This window comes from Symphalangus syndactylus, chromosome 19 (assembly GCF_028878055.3).
Source record: "Symphalangus syndactylus isolate Jambi chromosome 19, NHGRI_mSymSyn1-v2.1_pri, whole genome shotgun sequence".
NCBI lineage: Eukaryota > Metazoa > Chordata > Mammalia > Primates > Hylobatidae > Symphalangus > Symphalangus syndactylus.
This window is the reverse complement of record NC_072434.2, coordinates 8,396,542-8,419,294: the sequence shown is the minus strand read 5'-3', so window position 1 is coordinate 8,419,294 and position 22,753 is coordinate 8,396,542.

The window sequence follows — 22,753 nt, the reverse complement described above, 5'->3', positions numbered from 1 at the left end:
AAAATGCAACTGGACATTCGTAGCGCTAAGTGGGTAATAGTGGAAAAAAGAATATGTTCAAATATAAACTACACAGAAGCATTGTATGAAACTTCTTTCTGTTCTGTGCATTCAACTAACAGAGTTGAACCTTACTTTTGATTGAGCCGTTCTGAAACACTCTTTCTGTAGAAACTGCAATTGGACATTCTGAGCGCTAAGAGGCCTATATTGGGAAAAATAATATCTTCAAATAAAAACTACACAGAAGCATTGTGTGAAACTTACTTCTGATATGTTCATTAAGCTAACAGAGTTAAACCATACTTTTGATTGCGCAGTTCTGAACACTCTTTCTGTAGATAATGCAAGTGGACATTCGGAGCGCTAAGAGGGTAATAGTGGAAAAAGGAATATATTCAAATATAAATTACACAGTAGCATTCTGTGAAAATTCTTTCTGTTCTGTGCATTCAACTCACAGATTTGAACCTTACTTTTGATTGAGCCGTTCTGAAACACTCTTTCTGTAGAAACTGCAATTGGACATTCTGAGCGCTAAGAGGCCTATATTGGGAAAAAGTATGTCTACAAATAAAACTACACAGAAGAATTGTGTGAAACTACTTTCTGTTCTGTTTGTTCAACTAAAAGAGTTGAACCTAAGTTTTGATTGAGCCGTTCTGAAACACTCTTTCTGTAGAAAATGCAAGTGGAGATTCGGAGCGCTAAGAGGGTAATAGTGGAAAAAGGAATGTCTTCAAATATAAACTACACAGAATCATTCGGTGAAACTTCTTTCTGATCTGTGCATTCAGCTAACAGAGTTAAACCATACTTTTGATTGAGCAGATCTGAACACTCTTTCTGTAGAAAATGCAACTGGACATTTGGAGCGCTAAGAGCGTAGTAGTGGAAAAAGGAATATATTCAAATATAAACTACACAGAAGCATTCTGTGAAACTTCTTTCTGATCTGAGCATTCAGCTAACAGAGTTAAACCATACTTATGATTGAGCAGTTTTGAAACACTCTGTCTGTAGAAAATGCAACTGGACATTCGTAGCGCTAAGTGGGTAATAGTGGAAAAAAGAATATGTTCAAATATAAACTACACAGAAGCATTGTATGAAACTTCTTTCTGTTCTGTGCATTCAACTAACAGAGTTGAACCTTACTTTTGATTGAGCCGTTCTGAAACACTCTTTCTGTAGAAACTGCAATTGGACATTCTGAGCGCTAAGAATCCTATATTGGGAAAAAGAATGTCTACAAATAAAAACTACACAGAAGAATTGTGTGAAACTTCTTTCTGTTCTGTTTGTTCAACTAAAAGAGTTGAACCTTAGTTTTGATTGAGCCGTTCTGAAACACTCTTTCTGTAGAAAATGCAAGTGGAGATTCGGAGCGCTAAGAGGGTAATAATGGAAAAAGGAATGTCTCCAAATATAAACTACACAGAATCATTCTGTGAAACTTCTTTCTGATCTGTGCATTCAGCTAACAGAGTTAAACCATACTTTTGATTGAGCAGATCTGAACACTCTTTCTGTAGAAAATGCAACTGGACATTTGGAGCGCTAAGAGAGTAGTAGTGGAAAAAGGAATATATTCAAATATAAACTACACAGAAGCATTCTGTGAAACTTCTTTCTGATCTGAGCATTCAGCTAACAGAGTTAAACCATACCTTTGATTGAGCAGTTTTGAAACACTCTGTCTGTAGAAAATGCAACTGGACATTCGTAGCGCTAAGTGGATAATAGTGGAAAAAAGTATATGTTCAAATATAAACTACACAGAAGCATTGTATGAAACTTCTTTCTGTTCTGTGCATTCAACTAACAGAGTTGAACCTTACTTTTGATTGAGCCTTTCTGAAACACTCTTTCTGTAGAAACTGCAATTGGACATTCTGAGCGCTAAGAGGCCTATATTGGGAAAAATAATATATTCAAATAAAAACTACACAGAAGCATTGTGTGAAACTTATTTCTGATATGTTCATTAAGCTAACAGAGTTAAACCATACTTTTGATTGCGCAGCTCTGAACACTCTTTCTGTAGAAAATGCAAGTGGACATTCGGAGCGCTAAGAGGGTCATAGTGGAAAAAGGAATATATTCAAATATAAACTACACAGTAGCATTCTGTGAAAATTCTTTCTATTCTGTGCATTCAACTAACAGAGTTGAACCTTACTTTTGATTGAGCCGTTCTGAAACACTCTTTCTGTAGAAACTCCAACTGGGCATGCTAAGCGCTAAGAGGCCTACATTGGGAAAAAGAATATCTTCAAATAAAAACTACACAGATGCATTCTCTGAAACATATTTCTGATCTGTAAATTCAGTTAACAGAGATAAAACATATTTTTGATTGAGCAGTTATGAAACACTCTTTTTGTAGAAAATGCAAGTGGAGATTCGGAGCGCTAAGAGGGTAATAGTGGAAAAAGGAATGTCTTCAAATATAAACTACACAGAATCATTCGGTGAAACTTCTTTCTGATCTGTGCATTCAGCTAACAGAGTTAAACCATACTTTTGATTGAGCAGATCTGAACACTCTTTCTGTAGAAAATGCAACTGGACATTTGGAGCGCTAAGAGCGTAGTAGTGGAAAAAGGAATATACTCAAATATAAACTACACAGAAGCATTCTGTGAAACTTCTTTCTGATCTGAGCATTCAGCTAACAGAGTTAAACCATACTTGTGATTGAGCAGTTTTGAAACACTCTGTCTGTAGAAAATGCAACTGGACATTCGTAGCGCTAAGTGGGTAATAGTGGAAAAAAGAATATGTTCAAATATAAACTACACAGAAGCATTGTATGAAACTTCTTTCTGTTCTGTGCATTCAACTAACAGAGTTGAACCTTACTTTTGATTGAGGCCGTTCTGAAACACTCTTTCTGTAGAAACTGCAATTGGAAATTCTGAGCGCTAAGAGGCCTATATTGGGAAAAAGAATGTCTACAAATAAAAACTACACAGAAGAATTGTGTGAAACTTCTTTCTGTTCTGTTTGTTCAACTAAAAGGGTTGAACCTCAGTTTTGATTGAGCCGTTCTGAAACACTCTTTCTGTAGAAAATGCAAGTGGAGATTCGGAGGGCTAAGAGGGTAATAGTGGAAAAAGGAATGTCTCCAAATATAAACTACACAGAATCATTCTGTGAAACTTCTTTCTGATCTGTGCATTCAGCTAACAGAGTTAAACCATACTTTTGATTGAGCAGATCTGAACACTCTTTCTGTAGAAAATGCAACTGGACATTTGGAGCGCTAAGAGAGTAGTAGTGGAAAAAGGAATATATTCAAATATAAACTACACAGAAGCATTCTGTGAAACTTCTTTCTGATCTGAGCATTCAGCTAACAGAGTTAAACCATACTGTTGATTGAGCAGTTTTGAAACACTCTGTCTGTAGAAAATGCAACTGGACATTCGTAGCGCTAAGTGGGTAAGAGTGGAAAAAAGAATATGTTCAAATATAAACTACACAGAAGCATTGTATGAAACTTCTTTCTGTTCTGTGCATTCAACTAACAGAGTTGAACCTTACTTTTGATTGAGCCGTTCTGAAACACTCTTTCTGTAGAAACTGCAATTGGACATTCTGAGCGCTAAGAGGCCTATATTGGGAAAAATAATATCTTCAAATAAAAACTACACAGAAGCATTGTGTGAAACTTATTTCTGATATGTTCATTAAGCTAACAGAGTTAAACCATACTTTTGATTGCGCAGTTCTGAACACTCTTTCTGTAGAAAATGCAAGTGGACATTCGGAGCGCTAAGAGGGTCATAGTGGAAAAAGGAATATATTCAAATATAAACTACACAGTAGCATTCTGTGAAAATTCTTTCTATTCTGTGCATTCAACTAACAGAGTTGAACCTTACTTTTGATTGAGCCGTTCTGAAACACTCTTTCTGTAGAAACTCCAACTGGGCATGCTAAGCGCTAAGAGGCCTACATTGGGAAAAAGAATATCTTCAAATAAAAACTACACAGATGCATTCTCTGAAACATATTTCTGATCTGTAAATTCAGTTAACAGAGATAAAACATATTTTTGATTGAGCAGTTATGAAACACTCTTTTTGTAGAAAATGCAAGTGGAGATTCGGAGCGCTAAGAGGGTAATAGTGGAAAAAGGAATGTCTTCAAATATAAACTACACAGAATCATTCGGTGAAACTTCTTTCTGATCTGTGCATTCAGCTAACAGAGTTAAACCATACTTTTGATTGAGCAGATCTGAACACTCTTTCTGTAGAAAATGCAACTGGACATTTGGAGCGCTAAGAGCGTAGTAGTGGAAAAAGGAATATACTCAAATATAAACTACACAGAAGCATTCTGTGAAACTTCTTTCTGATCTGAGCATTCAGCTAACAGAGTTAAACCATACTTGTGATTGAGCAGTTTTGAAACACTCTGTCTGTAGAAAATGCAACTGGACATTCGTAGCGCTAAGTGGGTAATAGTGGAAAAAAGAATATGTTCAAATATAAACTACACAGAAGCATTGTATGAAACTTCTTTCTGTTCTGTGCATTAAACTAACAGAGTTGAACCTTACTTTTGATTGAGGCCGTTCTGAAACACTCTTTCTGTAGAAACTGCAATTGGAAATTCTGAGCGCTAAGAGGCCTATATTGGGAAAAAGAATGTCTACAAATAAAAACTACACAGAAGAATTGTGTGAAACTTCTTTCTGTTCTGTTTGTTCAACTAAAAGGGTTGAACCTCAGTTTTGATTGAGCCGTTCTGAAACACTCTTTCTGTAGAAAATGCAAGTGGAGATTCGGAGGGCTAAGAGGGTAATAGTGGAAAAAGGAATGTCTCCAAATATAAACTACACAGAATCATTCTGTGAAACTTCTTTCTGATCTGTGCATTCAGCTAACAGAGTTAAACCATACTTTTGATTGAGCAGATCTGAACACTCTTTCTGTAGAAAATGCAACTGGACATTTGGAGCGCTAAGAGAGTAGTAGTGGAAAAAGGAATATATTCAAATATAAACTACACAGAAGCATTCTGTGAAACTTCTTTCTGATCTGAGCATTCAGCTAACAGAGTTAAACCATACTTTTGATTGAGCAGTTTTGAAACACTCTGTCTGTAGAAAATGCAACTGGACATTCGTAGCGCTAAGTGGGTAAGAGTGGAAAAAAGAATATGTTCAAATATAAACTACACAGAAGCATTGTATGAAACTTCTTTCTGTTCTGTGCATTCAACTAACAGAGTTGAACCTTACTTTTGATTGAGCCGTTCTGAAACACTCTTTCTGTAGAAACTGCAATTGGACATTCTGAGCGCTAAGAGGCCTATATTGGGAAAAATAATATCTTCAAATAAAAACTACACAGAAGCATTGTGTGAAACTTATTTCTGATATGTTCACTAAGCTAACAGAGTTAAACCATACTTTTGATTGCGCAGTTCTGAACACTCTTTCTGTAGAAAATGCAAGTGGACATTCGGAGCGCTAAGAGGGTCATAGTGGAAAAAGGAATATATTCAAATATAAACTACACAGTAGCATTCTGTGAAAATTCTTTCTATTCTGTGCATTCAACTAACAGAGTTGAACCTTACTTTTGATTGAGCCGTTCTGAAACACTCTTTCTGTAGAAACTCCAACTGGGCATGCTAAGCGCTAAGAGGCCTACATTGGGAAAAAGAATATCTTCAAATAAAAACTACACAGATGCATTCTCTGAAACATATTTCTGATCTGTAAATTCAGTTAACAGAGATAAAACATATTTTTGATTGAGCAGTTATGAAACACTCTTTTTGTAGAAAATGCAAGTGGAGATTCGGAGCGCTAAGAGGGTAATAGTGGAAAAAGGAATGTCTTCAAATATAAACTACACAGAATCATTCGGTGAAACTTCTTTCTGATCTGTGCATTCAGCTAACAGAGTTAAACCATACTTTTGATTGAGCAGATCTGAACACTCTTTCTGTAGAAAATGCAACTGGACATTTGGAGCGCTAAGAGCGTAGTAGTGGAAAAAGGAATATACTCAAATATAAACTACACAGAAGCATTCTGTGAAACTTCTTTCTGATCTGAGCATTCAGCTAACAGAGTTAAACCATACTTGTGATTGAGCAGTTTTGAAACACTCTGTCTGTAGAAAATGCAACTGGACATTCGTAGCGCTAAGTGGGTAATAGTGGAAAAAAGAATATGTTCAAATATAAACTACACAGAAGCATTGTATGAAACTTCTTTCTGTTCTGTGCATTCAACTAACAGAGTTGAACCTTACTTTTGATTGAGGCCGTTCTGAAACACTCTTTCTGTAGAAACTGCAATTGGAAATTCTGAGCGCTAAGAGGCCTATATTGGGAAAAAGAATGTCTACAAATAAAAACTACACAGAAGAATTGTGTGAAACTTCTTTCTGTTCTGTTTGTTCAACTAAAAGGGTTGAACCTCAGTTTTGATTGAGCCGTTCTGAAACACTCTTTCTGTAGAAAATGCAAGTGGAGATTCGGAGGGCTAAGAGGGTAATAGTGGAAAAAGGAATGTCTCCAAATATAAACTACACAGAATCATTCTGTGAAACTTCTTTCTGATCTGTGCATTCAGCTAACAGAGTTAAACCATACTTTTGATTGAGCAGATCTGAACACTCTTTCTGTAGAAAATGCAACTGGACATTTGGAGCGCTAAGAGAGTAGTAGTGGAAAAAGGAATATATTCAAATATAAACTACACAGAAGCATTCTGTGAAACTTCTTTCTGATCTGAGCATTCAGCTAACAGAGTTAAACCATACTTTTGATTGAGCAGTTTTGAAACACTCTGTCTGTAGAAAATGCAACTGGACATTCGTAGCGCTAAGTGGGTAAGAGTGGAAAAAAGAATATGTTCAAATATAAACTACACAGAAGCATTGTATGAAACTTCTTTCTGTTCTGTGCATTCAACTAACAGAGTTGAACCTTACTTTTGATTGAGCCGTTCTGAAACACTCTTTCTGTAGAAACTGCAATTGGACATTCTGAGCGCTAAGAGGCCTATATTGGGAAAAATAATATCTTCAAATAAAAACTACACAGAAGCATTGTGTGAAACTTATTTCTGATATGTTCATTAAGCTAACAGAGTTAAACCATACTTTTGATTGCGCAGTTCTGAACACTCTTTCTGTAGAAAATGCAAGTGGACATTCGGAGCGCTAAGAGGGTCATAGTGGAAAAAGGAATATATTCAAATATAAACTACACAGTAGCATTCTGTGAAAATTCTTTCTATTCTGTGCATTCAACTAACAGAGTTGAACCTTACTTTTGATTGAGCCGTTCTGAAACACTCTTTCTGTAGAAACTCCAACTGGGCATGCTAAGCGCTAAGAGGCCTACATTGGGAAAAAGAATATCTTCAAATAAAAACTACACAGATGCATTCTCTGAAACATATTTCTGATCTGTAAATTCAGTTAACAGAGATAAAACATATTTTTGATTGAGCAGTTATGAAACACTCTTTTTGTAGAAAATGCAAGTGGAGATTCGGAGCGCTAAGAGGGTAATAGTGGAAAAAGGAATGTCTTCAAATATAAACTACACAGAATCATTCGGTGAAACTTCTTTCTGATCTGTGCATTCAGCTAACAGAGTTAAACCATACTTTTGATTGAGCAGATCTGAACACTCTTTCTGTAGAAAATGCAACTGGACATTTGGAGCGCTAAGAGCGTAGTAGTGGAAAAAGGAATATACTCAAATATAAACTACACAGAAGCATTCTGTGAAACTTCTTTCTGATCTGAGCATTCAGCTAACAGAGTTAAACCATACTTGTGATTGAGCAGTTTTGAAACACTCTGTCTGTAGAAAATGCAACTGGACATTCGTAGCGCTAAGTGGGTAATAGTGGAAAAAAGAATATGTTCAAATATAAACTACACAGAAGCATTGTATGAAACTTCTTTCTGTTCTGTGCATTCAACTAACAGAGTTGAACCTTACTTTTGATTGAGGCCGTTCTGAAACACTCTTTCTGTAGAAACTGCAATTGGAAATTCTGAGCGCTAAGAGGCCTATATTGGGAAAAAGAATGTCTACAAATAAAAACTACACAGAAGAATTGTGTGAAACTTCTTTCTGTTCTGTTTGTTCAACTAAAAGGGTTGAACCTCAGTTTTGATTGAGCCGTTCTGAAACACTCTTTCTGTAGAAAATGCAAGTGGAGATTCGGAGGGCTAAGAGGGTAATAGTGGAAAAAGGAATGTCTCCAAATATAAACTACACAGAATCATTCTGTGAAACTTCTTTCTGATCTGTGCATTCAGCTAACAGAGTTAAACCATACTTTTGATTGAGCAGATCTGAACACTCTTTCTGTAGAAAATGCAACTGGACATTTGGAGCGCTAAGAGAGTAGTAGTGGAAAAAGGAATATATTCAAATATAAACTACACAGAAGCATTCTGTGAAACTTCTTTCTGATCTGAGCATTCAGCTAACAGAGTTAAACCATACTTTTGATTGAGCAGTTTTGAAACACTCTGTCTGTAGAAAATGCAACTGGACATTCGTAGCGCTAAGTGGGTAAGAGTGGAAAAAAGAATATGTTCAAATATAAACTACACAGAAGCATTGTATGAAACTTCTTTCTGTTCTGTGCATTCAACTAACAGAGTTGAACTTTACTTTTGATTGAGCCTTTCTGAAACACTCTTTCTGTAGAAACTGCAATTGGACATTCTGAGCGCTAAGAGGCCTATATTGGGAAAAATAATATCTTCAAATAAAAACTACACAGAAGCATTGTGTGAAACTTATTTCTGATATGTTCATTAAGCTAACAGAGTTAAACCATACTTTTGATTGCGCAGTTCTGAACACTCTTTCTGTAGATAATGCAAGTGGACATTCGGAGCGCTAAGAGGGTAATAGTGGAAAAAGGAATATATTCAAATATAAATTACACAGTAGCATTCTGTGAAAATTCTTTCTGTTCTGTGCATTCAACTAACAGATTTGAACCTTACTTTTGATTGAGCCGTTCTGAAACACTCTTTCTGTAGAAACTGCAATTGGACATTCTGAGCGCTAAGAGGCCTATATTGGGAAAAAGAATGTCTACAAATAAAACTACACAGAAGAATTGTGTGAAACTACTTTCTGTTCTGTTTGTTCAACTAAAAGAGTTGAACCTTAGTTTTGATTGAGCCGTTCTGAAACACTCTTTCTGTAGAAAATGCAAGTGGAGATTCGGAGCGCTAAGAGGGTATTAGTGGAAAAAGGAATGTCTCCAAATATAAACTACACAGAATCATTCTGTGAAACTTCTTTCTGATCTGTGCATTCAGCTAACAGAGTTAAAACATACTTTTGATTGAGCAGATCTGAACATTCTTTCTGTAGAAAATGCAACTGGACATTTGGAGCGCTAAGATCGTAGTAGTGGAAAAAGGAATATATTCAAATATAAACTACACAGAAGCATTCTGTGAAACTTCTTTCTGATCTGAGCATTCAGCTAACAGAGTTAAACCATACTTTTGATTGAGCAGTTTTGAAACACTCTGTCTGTAGAAAATGCAACTGGACATTCGTAGCGCTAAGTGGGTAATAGTGGAAAAAAGAATATGTTCAAATATAAACTACACAAAAGCATTGTATGAAACTACTTTCTGTTCTGTGCATTCAACTAACAGAGTTGAACCTTACTTTTGATTGAGCCGTTCTGAAACACTCTTTCTGTAGAAACTGCAATTGGACATTCTGAGCGCTAAGAGGCCTATATTTGGAAAAAGAATGTCTACAAATAAAAACTACACAGAAGAATTTTGTGAAACTTCTTTCTGTTCTGTTTGTTCAACTAAAAGAGTTGAACCTTAGTTTTGATTGAGCCGTTCTGAAACACTCTTTCTGTAGAAAATGCAAGTGGAGATTCGGAGCGCTAAGAGGGTAATAGTGGAAAAAGGAATGTCTCCAAATATAAACTACACAGAATCATTCTGTGAAACTTCTTTCTGATCTGTGCATTCAGTTAACAGAGTTAAACCATACTTTTGATTGAGCAGATCTGAACACTCTTTCTGTAGAAAATGCAACTGGACATTTGGAGCGCTAAGAGAGTAGTAGTGGAAAAAGGAATATATTCAAATATAAACTACACAGAAGCATTCTGTGAAACTTCTTTCTGATCTGAGCATTCAGCTAACAGAGTTAAACCATACCTTTGATTGAGCAGTTTTGAAACACTCTGTCTGTAGAAAATGCAACTGGACATTCGTAGTGCTAAGTGGATAATAGTGGAAAAAAGAATATGTTCAAATATAAACTACACAGAAGCATTGTATGAAACTTCTTTCTGTTCTGTGCATTCAACTAACAGAGTTGAACCTTACTTTTGATTAAGCCTTTCTGAAACACTCTTTCTGTCGAAACTGCAATTGGACATTCTGAGCGCTAAGAGGCCTATATTGGGAAAAATAATATCTTCAAATAAAAACTACACAGAAGCATTGTGTGAAACTTATTTCTGATATGTTCATTAAGCTAACAGAGTTAAACCATACTTTTGATTGCGCAGTTCTGAACACTCTTTCTGTAGAAAATGCAAGTGGACATTCGGAGCGCTAAGAGGGTAATAGTGGAAAAAGGAATATATTCAAATATAAACTACACAGTAGCATTCTGTGAAAATTCTTTCTGTTCTGTGCATTCAACTAACAGAGTTGAACCTTACTTTTGATTGAGCCGTTCTGAAACACTCTTTCTGTAGAAACACCAATTGGGCATGCTAAGCGCTAAGAGGCCTACATTGGGAAAAAGAATATCTTCAAATAAAAACTACACAGATGCATTCTCTGAAACATATTTCTGATCTGTAAATTCAGTTAACAGAGATAAAACATATTTTTGATTGAGCAGTTATGAAACACTCTTTTTGTAGAAAATGCAAGTGGAGATTCGGAGCGCTAAGAGGGTAATAGTGGAAAAAGGAATGTCTCCAAATATAAACTACACAGAATCATTCTGTGAAACTTCTTTCTGATCTGTGCATTCCGCTAACAGAGTTAAACCATACTTTTGATTGAGCGGATCTGAACACTCTTTCTGTAGAAAATGCAACTGGACATTTGGAGCGCTAAGAGAGAAGTAGTGGAAAAAGGAATATATTCAAATATAAACTACACAGAAGCATTCTGTGAAACTTCTTTCTGATCTGAGCATTCAGCTAACGGAGTTAAACCATACTTTTGATTGAGCAGTTTTGAAACACTCTGTCTGTAGAAAATGCAACTGGACATTCGTAGTGCTAAGTGGGTAATAGTGGAAAAAAGAATATGTTCAAATATAAACTACACAGAAGCATTGTATGAAACTTCTTTCTGTTCTGTGCATTCAACTAACAGAGTTGAACCTTACTTTTGATTGAGCCGTTCTGAAACACTCTTTCTGTAGAAACTGCAATTGGACATTGTGAGCGCTAAGAGGCCTATATTGGGAAAAAGAATGTCTACAAATAAAAACTACACAGAAGAATTGTGTGAAACTTCTTTCTGTTCTGTTTGTTCAACTAAAAGAGTTGAACCTTAGTTTTGATTGAGTCGTTCTGAAACACTCTTTCTGTAGAAAATGCAAGTGGAGATTCGGAGCGCTAAGAGGGTAATAGTGGAAAAAGGAATGCCTCCAAATATAAACTACACAGAATCATTCTGTGAAACTTCTTTCTGATCTGTGCATTCAGCTAACAGAGTTAAACCATACTTTTGATTGAGCAGATCTGAACACTCTTTCTGTAGAAAATGCAACTGGACATTTGGAGCGCTAAGAGAGTAGTAGTGGAAAAAGGAATATATTCAAATATAAACTACACAGAAGCATTCTGTGAAACTTCTTTCTGATCTGAGCATTCAGCTAACAGAGTTAAACCATACTTTTGATTGAGCAGTTTTGAAACACTCTGTCTGTAGAAAATGCAACTCGACAATAGTAGCGCTAAGTGGGTAATAGTGGAAAAAAGAATATGTTCAAATATAAACTACACAGAAGCATTGTATGAAACTTCTTTCTGTTCTGTGCATGCAACTAACAGAGTTGAACCTTACTTTTGATTGAGCCGTTCTGAAACACTCTTTCTGTAGAAACTGCAATTGGACATTCTGAGCTCTAAGAAGCCTATATTGGGAAAACGAATGTCTACAAATAAAAACTACACAGAAGAATTGTGTGAAACTTCTTTCTGTTCTGTTTGTTCAACTAAAAGAGTTGAACCTTAGTTTTGATTGAGCCGTTCTGAAACACTCTTTCTGTAGAAAATTCAAGTGGAGATTCGGAGGGCTAAGAGGGTAATAGTGGAAAAAGGAATGTCTCCAAATATAAACTACACAGAATCATTCTGTGAAACTTCTTTCTGATCTGTGCATTCAGCTAACAGAGTTAAACCATACTTTTGATTGAGCAGATCTGAACACTCTTTCTGTAGAAAATGCAACTGGACATTTGGAGCGCTAAGAGAGTAGTAGTGGAAAAAGGAATATATTCAAATATAAACTACACAGAAGCATTCTGTGAAACTTCTTTCTGATCTGAGCATTCAGCTAACAGAGTTAAACCATACTTTTGATTGAGCAGTTTTGAAACACTCTGTCTGTAGAAAATGCAACTGGACATTCGTAGCGCTAAGTGGGTAATAGTGGAAAAAAGAATATGTTCAAATATAAACTACACAGAAGCATTGTATGAAACTTCTTTCTGTTCTGTGCATTCAACTAACAGAGTTGAACCTTACTTTTGATTGAGCCTTTCTGAAACACTCTTTCTGTAGAAACTGCAATTGGACATTCTGAGCGCTAAGAGGCCTATATTGGGAAAAATAATATCTTCAAATAAAAACTACACAGAAGCATTGTGTGAAACTTATTTCTGATATGTTCATTAAGCTAACAGAGTTAAACCATACTTTTGATTGTGCAGTTCTGAACACTCTTTCTGTAGAAAATGCAAGTGGACATTCGGAGCGCTAAGAGTTTAATAGTGGAAAAAGGAATATATTCAAATATAAACTACACAGTAGCATTCTGTGAAAATTCTTTCTGTTCTGTGCATTCAACTAACAGAGTTGAACCTTACTTTTGATTGAGCCGTTCTGAAACACTCTTTCTGTAGAAACTCCAATTGGGCATGCTAAGCGCTAAGAGGCCTTCATTGGGAAAAAGAATATCTTCAAATAAAAACTACACAGATGCATTCTCTGAAACTTATTTCTGATCTGTAAATTCAGTTAACAGAGATAAAACATATTTTTGATTGAGCAGTTATGAAACACTCTTTTTGTAGAAAATGCAAGTGGAGATTCGGAGCGCTAAGAGGGTAATAGTGGAAAAAGGAATGTCTTCAAATATAAACTACACAGAATCATTCGGTGAAACTTCTTTCTGATCTGTGCATTCAGCTAACAGAGTTAAACCATACTTTTGATTGAGCAGATCTGAACTCTCTTTCTGTAGAAAATGCAACTGGACATTTGGAGCGCTAAGAGCGTAGTAGTGGAAAAAGGAATATATTCAAATATAAACTACACAGAAGCATTCTGTGAAACTTCTTTCTGATCTGAGCATTCAGCTAACAGAGTTAAACCATACTTTTGATTGAGCAGTTTTGAAACACTCTGTCTGTAGAAAATGCAACTGGACATTCGTAGCGCTAAGTGGGTAATAGTGGAAAAAAGAATATGTTCAAATATAAACTACACAGAAGCATTGTATGAAACTTCTTTCTGTTCTGTGCATTCAACTAACAGAGTTGAACCTTACTTTTGATTGAGCCGTTCTGAAACACTCTTTCTGAAGAAACTGCAATTGGACATTCTGAGCGCTAAGAGGCCTATATTGGGAAAAAGAATGTCTACAAATAAAAACTACACAGAAGAATTGTGTGAAACTTCTTTCTGTTCTGTTTGTTCAACTAAAAGTGTTGAACCTTAGTTTTGATTGAGCCGTTCTGAAACACTCTTTCTGTAGAAAATGCAAGTGGAGATTCGGAGCGCTAAGAGGGTAATAGTGGAAAAAGGAATGTCTCCAAATATAAACTACACAGAATCATTCTGAGAAACTTCTTTCTGATCTGTGCATTCAGCTAACAGAGTTAAACCATACTTTTGATTGAGCAGATCTGAACACTCTTTCTGTAGAAAATGCAACTGGACATTTGGAGCGCTAAGAGAGTAGTAGTGGAAAAAGGAATATATTCAAATATAAACTACACAGAAGCATTCTGTGAAACTTCTTTCTGATCTGAGCATTCAGCTAACAGAGTTAAACCATACTTTGATTGAGCAGTTTTGAAACACTCTGTCTGTAGAAAATGCAACTGGACATTCGTAGCGCTAAGTAGGTAATAGTGGAAAAAAGAATATGTTGAAATATAAACTACACAGAAGCATTGTATGAAACTTCTTTCTGTTCTGTGCATTCAACTAACAGAGTTGAACCTTACTTTTGATTGAGCCGTTCTGAAACACTCTTTCTGTATAAACTGCAATTGGACATTCTGAGCGCTAAGAGGCCTATATTGGGAAAAAGAATGTCTACAAATAAAAACTACACAGAAGAATTGTGTGAAACTTCTTTCTGTTCTGTTTGTTCAACTAAAAGAGTTGAACCTTAGTTTTGATTGAGCCGTTCTGAAACACTCTTTCTGTAGAAAATGCAAGTGGAGATTCGGAGTGCTAAGAGGGTCATAGTGGAAAAAGGAATGTCTCCAAATATAAACTACACAGAATCATTCTGTGAAACTTCTTTCTGATCTGTGCATTCAGCTAACAGAGTTAAACCATACTTTTGATTGAGCAGATCTGAACACTCTTTCTGTAGAAAATGCAACTGGACATTTGGAGCGCTAAGAGAGTAGTAGTGGAAAAAGGAATATATTCAAATATAAACTACACAGAAGCATTCTGTGAAACTTCTTTCTGATCTGAGCATTCAGCTAACAGAGTTAAACCATACTTTTGATTGAGCAGTTTTGAAACACTCTGTCTGTAGAAAATGCAACTGGACATTCGTAGCGCTAAGTGGGTAATAGTGGAAAAAAGAATATGTTCAAATATAAACTACACAGAAGCATTGTATGAAACTTCTTTCTGTTCTGTGCATTCAACTAACAGAGTTGAACCTTACTTTTGATTGAGCCTTTCTGAAACACTCTTTCTGTAGAAACTGCAATTGGACATTCTGAGCGCTAAGAGGCCTATATTGGGAAAAATAATATCTTCAAATAAAAACTACACAGAAGCATTGTGTGAAACTTATTTCTGATATGTTCATTAAGCTAACAGAGTTAAACCATACTTTTGATTGCGCAGTTCTGAACACTCTTTCTGTAGAAAATGCAAGTGGACATTCGGAGCGCTAAGAGGTTAATAGTGGAAAAAGGAATATATTCAAATATAAACTACACAGTAGCATTCTGTGAAAATTCTTTCTGTTCTGTGCATTCAACTAACAGAGTTGAACCTTACTTTTGATTGAGCCGTTCTGAAACACTCTTTCTGTAGAAACTCCAATTGGGCATGCTAATCGCTAAGAGGCCTTCATTGGGAAAAAGAATATCTTCAAATAAAAACTACACAGATGCATTCTCTGAAACTTATTTCTGATCTGTAAATTCAGTTAACAGAGATAAAACATATTTTTGATTGAGCAGTTATGAAACACTCTTTTTGTAGAAAATGCAAGTGGAGATTCGGAGCGCTAAGAGGGTAATAGTGGAAAAAGGAATGTCTTCAAATATAAACTACACAGAATCATTCGGTGAAACTTCTTTCTGATCTGTGCATTCAGCTAACAGAGTTAAACCATACTTTTGATTGAGCAGATCTGAACTCTCTTTCTGTAGAAAATGCAACTGGACATTTGGAGCGCTAAGAGCGTAGTAGTGGAAAAAGGAATATATTCAAATATAAACTACACAGAAGCATTCTGTGAAACTTCTTTCTGATCTGAGCATTCAGCTAACAGAGTTAAACCATACTTTTGATTGAGCAGTTTTGAAACACTCTGTCTGTAGAAAATGCAACTGGACATTCGTAGCGCTAAGTGGGTAATAGTGGAAAAAAGAATATGTTCAAATATAAACTACACAGAAGCATTGTATGAAACTTCTTTCTGTTCTGTGCATTCAACTAACAGAGTTGAACCTTACTTTTGATTGAGCCGTTCTGAAACACTCTTTCTGAAGAAACTGCAATTGGACATTCTGAGCGCTAAGAGGCCTATATTGGGAAAATGAATGTCTACAAATAAAAACTACACAGAAGAATTGTGTGAAACTTCTTTCTGTTCTGTTTGTTCAACTAAAAGTGTTGAACCTTAGTTTTGATTGAGCCGTTCTGAAACACTCTTTCTGTAGAAAATGCAAGTGGAGATTCGGAGCGCTAAGAGGGTAATAGTGGAAAAAGGAATGTCTCCAAATATAAACTACACAGAATCATTCTGTGAAACTTCTTTCTGATCTGTGCATTCAGCTAACAGAGTTAAACCATACTTTTGATTGAGCAGATCTGAACACTCTTTCTGTAGAAAATGCAACTGGACATTTGGAGCGCTAAGAGAGTAGTAGTGGAAAAAGGAATATATTCAAATATAAACTACACAGAAGCATTCTGTGAAACTTCTTTCTGATCTGAGCATTCAGCTAACAGAGTTAAACCATACTTTTGATTGAGCAGTTTTGAAACACTCTGTCTGTAGAAAATGCAACTGGACATTCGTAGCGCTAAGTGGGTAATAGTGGAAAAAAGAATATGTTCAAATATAAACTACACAGAAGCATTGTATGAAACTTCTTTCTGTTCTGTGCATTCAACTAACAGAGTTGAACCTTACTTTTGATTGAGCCGTTCTGAAACACTCTTTCTGTAGAAACTGCAATTGGACATTCTGAGCGCTAAGAGGCCTATATTGGGAAAAAGAATGTCTACAAATAAAAACTACACAGAAGAATTGTGTGAAACTTCTTTCTGTTCTGTTTGTTCAACTAAAAGAGTTGAACCTTAGTTTTGATTGAGCCGTTCTGAAACACTCTTTCTGTAGAAAATGCAAGTGGAGATTCGGAGCGCTAAGAGGGTCATAGTGGAAAAAGGAATGTCTCCAAATATAAACTACACAGAATCATTCTGTGAAACTTCTTTCTGATCTGTGCATTCAGCTAACAGAGTTAAACCATACTTTTGATTGAGCAGATCTGAACACTCTTTCTGTAGAAAATGCAACTGGACATTTGGAGCGCTAAGAGAGTAGTAGTGGAAAAAGGAATATATTCAAATATAAACTACACAGAAGCATTCTGTGAAACTTCTTTCTGATCTGAGCATTCAGCTAACAGAGTTAAACCATACTTTTGATTGAGCAGTTTTGAAACACTCTGTCTGTAGAAAATGCAACTGGACATTCGTAGCGCTAAGTGGGTAATAGTGGAAAAAAGAATATGTTCAAATATAAACTACACAGAAGCATTGTATGAAACTTCTTTCTGTTCTGTGCATTCAACTAACAGAGTTGAACCTTACTTTTGATTGAGCCGTTCTGAAACACTCTTTCTGTAGAAACTGCCATTGGACATTCTGAGCGCTAAGAGGCCTATATTGGGAAAAAGAATGTCTACAAATAAAAACTACACAGAAGAATTGTGTGAAACTTCTTTGTGTTCTGCTTGTTCAACTAAAAGAGTTGAACCTTAGTTTTGATTCAGCCGTTCTGAAACACTCTTTCTGTAGAAAATGCAAGTGGAGATTCGGAGCGCTAAGAGGGTAATAGTGGAAAAAGGTATGTCTCCAAATATAAACTACACAGAATCATTCTGTGAAACTTCTTTCTGATCTGTGCATTCAGCTAACAGAGTTAAACCATACTTTTGATTGAGCAGATCTGAACACTCTTTCTGTAGAAAATGCAACTGGACATTTGGACCGCTAAGAGAGAAGTAGTGGAAAAAGGAATATATTCAAATATAAACTACACAGAAGCATTCTGTGAAACTTCTTTCTGATCTGAGCATTCAGCTAACGGAGTTAAACCATACTTTTGATTGAGCAGTTTTGAAACACTCTGTCTGTAGAAAATGCAACTGGACATTCGTAGCGCTAAGTGGGTAATAGTGGAAAAAAGAATATGTTCAAATATAAACTACACAGAAGCATTGTATGAAACTTCTTTCTGTTCTGTGCATTCAACTAACAGAGTTGAACCTTACTTTTGATTGAGCCGTTCTGAAACACTCTTTTTGTAGAAACTGCAATTGGACATTCTGAGCGCTAAGAGGCCTATATTGGGAAAAAGAATGTCTACAAATAAAAACTACACAGAAGAATTGTGTGAAACTACTTTCTGTTCTGTTTGTTCAACTAAAAGAGTTGAACCTTTAATTTTGATTGAGCCGTTCTGAAACACTCTTTCTGTAGAAAATGCAAGTGGAGATTCGGAGCGCTAAGAGGGTAATAGTGGAAAAAGGAATGTCTCCAAATATAAACTACACAGAATCATTCTGTGAAACTTCTTTCTGATCTGTGCATTCAGCTAACAGAGTTAAACCATACTTTTGATAGAGCAGATCTGAACACTCTTTCTGTAGAAAATGCTACTGGACGTTTGGAGCGCTAAGAGAGTAGTAGTGGAAAAAGGAATATATTCAAATATAAACTACACAGAAGCATTCTGTGAAACTTCTTTCTGATCTGAGCATTCAGCTAACAGAGTTAAACCATACTTTTGATTGAGCAGTTTTGAAACACTCTGTCTGTAGAAAATGCAACTGGACGTTCGTAGCGCTAAGTGGGTAATAGTGGAAAAAAGAATATGTTCAAATATAAACTACACAGAAGCATTGTATGAAACTTCTTTCTGCTCTGTGCATTCAACTAACAGAGTTGAACCTTACTTTTGATTGAGCCTTTCTGAAACACTCTTTCTGTAGAAACTGCAATTGGACATTCTGAGCGCTAAGAGGCCTATATTGGGAAAAATAATATCTTCATATAAAAACTACACAGAAGCATTGTGTGAAACTTATTTCTGATATGTTCATTAAGCTAACAGAGTTAAACCATACTTTTGATTGCGCAGTTCTGAACAATCTTTTTGTAGAAAATGCAAGTGGACATTCGGAGCGCTAAGAGGGTAATCGTGGAAAAAGGAATATATTCAAATATAAACTACACAGTAGCATTCTGTGAAAATTCTTTCTGTTCTGTGCATTCAACTAACAGAGTTGAACCTTACTTTTGATTGAGCCGTTCTGAAACACTCTTTCTGTAGAAACTGCAATTGGACATGCTAAGCGCTAAGAGGCCTACATTGGGAAAAAGAATATATTCAAATAAAAACTACACAGATGCATTCTGTGAAACTTATTTCTGATCTGTAAATTCAGTTAACAGAGATAAAACATATTTTTGATTGAGCAGTTATGAAACACTGTTTTTGTAGAAAATGCAAGTGGAGATTCGGAGCGCTAAGAGGGTCATAGTGGAAAAAGGAATGTCTCCAAATGTAAACTACACAGAATCATTCTGTGAAACTTCTTTCTGATCTGTGCATTCAGCTAACAGAGTTAAACCATACTTTTGATTGAGCAGATCTGAACACTCTTTCTGTAGAAAATGCAACTGGACATTTGGAGCGCTAAGAGAGTAGTAGTGGAAAAAAGAATATATTCAAATATAAACTACACAGAAGCATTCTGTGAAACTTCTTTCTGATCTGAGCATTCAGCTAACAGAGTTAAACCATACTTTTGATTGAGCAGTTTTGAAACATTCTGTCTGTAGAAAATGAAACTGGACATTCGTAGCGCTAAGTGGGTAAGAGTGGAAAAAAGAATATGTTCAAATATAAACTACACAGAAGCATTGTATGAAACTTCTTTCTGTTCTGTGCATTCAACTAACAGAGTTGAACCTTACTTTTGATTGAGCCGTTCTGAAATACTCTTTCTGAAGAAACTGCAATTGGACATTCTGAGCGCTAAGAGGCCTATATTGGGAAAAAGAATGTCTACAAATAAAAACTACACAGAAGAATTGTGTGAAACTACTTTCTGTTCTGTTTGTTCAACTAAAAGAGTTGAACCTTAGTTTTGATTGAGCCGTTCTGAAACACTCTTTCTGTAGAAAATGCAAGTGGAGATTCGGAGCGCTAAGAGGGTAATATGGAAAAAGGAATGTCTCCAAATATAAACAACACAGAATCATTCTGTGAAACTTCTTTCTGATCTGTGCATTCAGCTAACAGAGTTAAACCATACTTTTGATTGAGCAGATCTGAACACTCTTTCTGTAGAAAATGCAACTGGACATTTGGAGCGCTAAGAGAGAAGTAGTGGAAAAAGGAATATATTCAAATATAAACTACACAGAAGCATTCTGTGAAACTTCTTTCTGATCTGAGCATTCAGCTAACGGAGTGAAACCATACTTTTGATTGAGCAGTGTTGAAACACTCTGTCTGTAGAAAATGCAACTGGACATTCGTAGCGCTTAGTGGGTAATAGTGGAAAAAAGAATATGTTCAAATATAAACTACACAGAAGCATTGTATGAAACTTCTTTCTGTTCTGTGCATTCAACTAACAGAGTTGAACCTTACTTTTGATTGAGCCGTTCTGAAACACTCTTTCTGTAGAAACTGCAATTGGACATTCTGAGCGCTAAGAGGCCTATATTGGGAAAAAGAATGTCTACAATTAAAAACTACACAGAAGAATTGTGTGAAACTACTTTCTGTTCTGTTTGTTCAACTAAAAGAGTTGAACCTTAGTTTTGATTGAGCCGTTCTGAAACACTCTTTCTGTAGAAAATGCAAGTGGAGATTCGGAGCGCTAAGAGGGTAATAGTGGAAAAAGGAATGTCTCCAAATATAAACTACACAGAATCATTCTGTGAAACTTCTTTCTGATCTGTGCATTCAGCTAACAGAGTTAAACCATACTTTTGATTGAGCAGATCTGAACACTCTTTCTGTAGAAAATGCAACAGGACATTTGGAGCGCTAAGAGAGTAGTAGTGGAAAAAGGAATATATTCAAATATAAACTACACAGAAGCATTCTGTGAAACTTCTTTCTGATCTGAGCATTCAGCTAACAGAGTTAAACCATACTTTTGATTGAGCAGTTTTGAAACACTCTGTCTGTAGAAAATGCAACTGGACATTCGTAGCGCTAAGTGGGTAATAGTTGAAAAAAGAATATGTTCAAATATAAACTACACAGTAGCATTGTATGAAACATCTTTCTGTTCTTTGCATTCAACTAACAGAGTTGAACCTTACTTTTGATTGAGCCTTTCTGAAACACTCTTTCTGTAGAAACTGCAATTGGACATTCTGAGCGCTAAGAGGCCTATATTGGGAAAAATAATATCTTCAAATAAAAACTACACAGAAGCATTGTGTGAAACTTATTTCTGATATGTTCATTAAGCTAACAGAGTTAAACCATACTTTTGATTGCGCAGTTCTGAACACTCTTTCTGTAGAAAATGCAAGTGGACATTCGGAGCGCTAAGAGGGTAATAGTGGAAAAAGGAATATATTCAAATATAAACTACACAGTAGCATTCTGTGAAAATTCTTTCTGTTCTGTGCATTCAACTAACAGAGTTGAACCTTACTTTTGATTGAGCCGTTCTGACACACTCTTTCTGTAGAAACTGCAATTGGACATGCTAAGCGCTAAGAGGCCTACATTGGGAAAAAGAATATCTTCAAATAAAAACTACACAGATGCATTCTGTGAAACTTATTTCTGATCTGTAAATTCAGTTAACAGAGATAAAACATATTTTTGATTGAGCAGTTATGAAACACTCTTTTTGTAGAAAATGCAAGTGGAGATTCGGAGCGCTAAGAGGGTAATAGTGGAAAAAGGAATGTCTTCAAATATAAACTACACAGAATCATTCGGTGAAACTTCTTTCTGATCTGTGCATTCAGCTAACAGAGTTAAACCATACTTTTGATTGAGCAGATCTGAACACTCTTTTTGTAGAAAATGCAACTGGACATTTGGAGCGCTAAGAGCGTAGTAATGGAAAAAGGAATATATTCAAATATAAACTACACAGAAGCATTCTGTGAAACTTCTTTCTGATCTGAGCATTCAGCTAACGGAGTTAAACCATACTTTGGATTGAGCAGTTTTGAAACACTCTGTCTGTAGAAAATGCAACTGGACATTCGTAGCGCTAAGTGGGTAATAGTGGAAAAAAGAATATGTTCAAATATAAACTACACAGAAGCATTGTATGAAACTTCTTTCTGTTCTGTGCATTCAACTAACAGAGTTGAACCTTACTTTTGATTGAGCCGTTCTGAAACACTCTTTCTGTAGAAACTGCAATTGGACATTCTGAGCGCTAAGAGGCCTATATTGGGAAAAAGAATGTCTACAAATAAAAACTACACAGAAGAATTGTGTGAAACTTCTTTCTGTTCTGTTTGTTCAACTAAAAGAGTTGAACCTTAGTTTTGATTCAGCCGTTCTGAAACACTCTTTCTGTAGAAAATGCAAGTGGAGATTCGGAGCGCTAAGAGGGTCATAGTGGAAAAAGGAATGTCTCCAAATATAAACTACACAGAATCATTCTGTGAAACTTCTTTCTGATCTGTGCATTCAGCTAACAGAGTTAAACCATACTTTTGATTGAGCAGATCTGAACACTCTTTCTGTAGAAAATGCAACTGGACATTTGGAGCGCTAAGAGAGTAGTAGTGGAAAAA